Here is a 2,500-nt window from a genome sequence, read left to right on the forward strand (position 1 = left end):
TGAAGGACTACTTGTGCATATTGCAAGATGTCAGTTTCTAAGTGAATGAGCAAAAGAGCATACAGCACCTGGTATTCCCAGGCGGTCTCCCATCCAAGTACTAACCAGGCCCTAGCCTGCTTAGCTTCCGAGATCAGACGAGATCGGGCGTTGCCAGGCTGGTATGGCCGTACGAAATAAGTTGACAACCATAGGCTACTTATCCATATACAGATTTAGCAATTGACAATGCAAGGTAGTCTCTCTCTCTCTCTCGTGTCAAAATGAAAACAGCTTCCAGCCCCTTTCATGAAGGACTACTTGTGCATATTGCAAGATTTCAGTTTCTAAGTGAATGAGCAAAAGAGCATACAGCACCTGGTATTCCCAGGCGGTCTCCCATCCAAGTACTAACCAGGCCCGACCCTGCTTAGCTTCCGAGATCAGACGAGATCGGGCGTTGCCAGGCTGGTATGGCCGTATGAAATAAGTTGACAACCATAGGCTACTTATCCATATACAGATTTAGCAATTGACAATGCAAGGTAGTCTCTCTCTCTCTCTCTCTCTCTCTCTCTCTCTCGTGTCAAAATGAAAACAGCTTCCAGCCCCTTTCATGAAGGACTACTTGTGCATATTGCAAGATTTCAGTTTCTAAGTGAATGAGCAAAAGAGCAGACAGCACCTGGTATTCCCAGGCGGTCTCCCATCCAAGTACTAACCAGGCCCGACCCTGCTTAGCTTCCGAGATCAGACGAGATCGGGCGTTGCCAGGCTGGTATGGCCGTACCAAATAAGTTGACAACCAAAGGCTACTTATCCATATACAGATTTAGCAATTGACAATGCAAGGTAGTCTCTCTCTCTCTCTCTCTCGTGTCAAAATGAAAACAGCTTCCAGCCCCTTTCATGAAGGACTACTTGTGCATATTGCAAGATGTCAGTTTCTAAGTGAATGAGCAAAAGAGCATACAGCACCTGGTATTCCCAGGCGGTCTCCCATCCAAGTACTAACCAGGCCCGACCCTGCTTAGCTTCCGAGATCAGACGAGATCGGGCGTTGCCAGGCTGGTATGGCCGTACGAAATAAGTTGACAACCATAGGCTACTTATCCATATACAGATTTAGCAATTGACAATGCAAGGTAGTCTCTCTCTCTCTCTCGTGTCAAAATGAAAACAGCTTCCAGCCCCTTTCATGAAGGACTACTTGTGCATATTGCAAGATTTCAGTTTCTAAGTGAATGAGCAAAAGAGCATACAGCACCTGGTATTCCCAGGCGGTCTCCCATCCAAGTACTAACCAGGCCCGACCCTGCTTAGCTTCCGAGATCAGACGAGATCGGGCATTGCCAGGCTGGTATGGCCGTACGAAATAAGTTGACAACCATAGGCTACTTATCCATATACAGATTTAGCAATTGACAATGCAAGGTAGTCTCTCTCTCTCTCTCTCTCTCTCTCTCTCTCTCTCTCTCTCTCTCTCTCTCTCTCTCTCTCTCTCTCTCTCTCTCTCTCTCTCTCTCTCTCTCTCGTGTCAAAATGAAAACAGCTTCCAGCCCCTTTCATGAAGGACTACTTGTGCATATTGCAAGATTTCAGTTTCTATGTGAATGAGCAAAAGAGCAGACAGCACCTGGTATTCCCAGGCGGTCTCCCATCCAAGTACTAACCAGGCCCGACCCTGCTTAGCTTCCAAGATCAGACGAGATCGGGCGTTGCCAGGCTGGTATGGCCGTACCAAATAAGTTGACAACCAAAGGCTACTTATCCATATACAGATTTAGCAATTGACAATGCAAGGTAGTCTCTCTCTCTCTCTCTCTCTCGTGTCAAAATGAAAACAGCTTCCAGCCCCTTTCATGAAGGACTACTTGTGCATATTGCAAGATGTCAGTTTCTAAGTGAATGAGCAAAAGAGCATACAGCACCTGGTATTCCCAGGCGGTCTCCCATCCAAGTACTAACCAGGCCCGACCCTGCTTAGCTTCCGAGATCAGACGAGATCGGGCGTTGCCAGGCTGGTATGGCCGTACGAAATAAGTTGACAACCATAGGCTACTTATCCATATACAGATTTAGCAATTGACAATGCAAGGTGGTCTCTCTCTCTCTCTCTCGTGTCAAAATGAAAACAGCTTCCAGCCCCTTTCATGAAGGACTACTTGTGCATATTGCAAGATTTCAGTTTCTAAGTGAATGAGCAAAAGAGCATACAGCACCTGGTATTCCCAGGCGGTCTCCCATCCAAGTACTAACCAGGCCCTAGCCTGCTTAGCTTCCGAGATCAGACGAGATCGGGCGTTGCCAGGCTGGTATGGCCGTACGAAATAAGTTGACAACCATAGGCTACTTATCCATATACAGATTTAGCAATTGACAATGCAAGGTAGTCTCTCTCTCTCTCTCTCTCTCTCTCTCTCTCTCTCTCTCTCTCTCTCTCGTGTCAAAATGAAAACAGCTTCCAGCCCCTTTCATGAAGGACTACTTGTGCATATTGCAAGATGTCAGTTTCTAAGTG

The 2,500-nt window shown here is 46.8% G+C and overlaps 6 non-coding genes and 2 pseudogenes across 6 annotated transcripts; all 8 read right to left on the reverse strand.

Moving 5' to 3' along the window:
• Positions 1–56: 56 nt before the first annotated feature.
• LOC146230327 (5S ribosomal RNA) lies at positions 57–175 on the reverse strand. The gene has a single exon (XR_014743949.1). It is a non-coding gene; the product is annotated as a 5S ribosomal RNA (ribosomal RNA).
• Positions 176–345: 170 nt separating this feature from the next.
• On the reverse strand, positions 346–464 carry LOC146230328 (5S ribosomal RNA). Its single transcript, XR_014742373.1, has one exon. It is a non-coding gene; the product is annotated as a 5S ribosomal RNA (ribosomal RNA).
• Positions 465–652: 188 nt separating this feature from the next.
• LOC146230329 (5S ribosomal RNA) lies at positions 653–771 on the reverse strand (annotated as a pseudogene).
• Positions 772–945: 174 nt separating this feature from the next.
• Positions 946–1,064, reverse strand: LOC146230330 (5S ribosomal RNA). The gene has a single exon (XR_014743570.1). It is a non-coding gene; the product is annotated as a 5S ribosomal RNA (ribosomal RNA).
• Positions 1,065–1,234: 170 nt separating this feature from the next.
• On the reverse strand, positions 1,235–1,353 carry LOC146230331 (5S ribosomal RNA). Its single transcript, XR_014745518.1, has one exon. It is a non-coding gene; the product is annotated as a 5S ribosomal RNA (ribosomal RNA).
• A 250-nt stretch (positions 1,354–1,603) lies between these two features.
• On the reverse strand, positions 1,604–1,722 carry LOC146230332 (5S ribosomal RNA; annotated as a pseudogene).
• A 176-nt stretch (positions 1,723–1,898) lies between these two features.
• LOC146230333 (5S ribosomal RNA) lies at positions 1,899–2,017 on the reverse strand. The gene has a single exon (XR_014743571.1). It is a non-coding gene; the product is annotated as a 5S ribosomal RNA (ribosomal RNA).
• Positions 2,018–2,189: 172 nt separating this feature from the next.
• Positions 2,190–2,308, reverse strand: LOC146230334 (5S ribosomal RNA). Its single transcript, XR_014744061.1, has one exon. It is a non-coding gene; the product is annotated as a 5S ribosomal RNA (ribosomal RNA).
• Positions 2,309–2,500: the final 192 nt, after the last annotated feature.

The sequence above is a fragment of the Hypomesus nipponensis genome, chromosome 24 (assembly GCF_054491055.1).
Source record: "Hypomesus nipponensis isolate SF chromosome 24, ASM5449105v1, whole genome shotgun sequence".
NCBI classification, from domain to species: Eukaryota; Metazoa; Chordata; class Actinopteri; order Osmeriformes; family Osmeridae; genus Hypomesus; species Hypomesus nipponensis.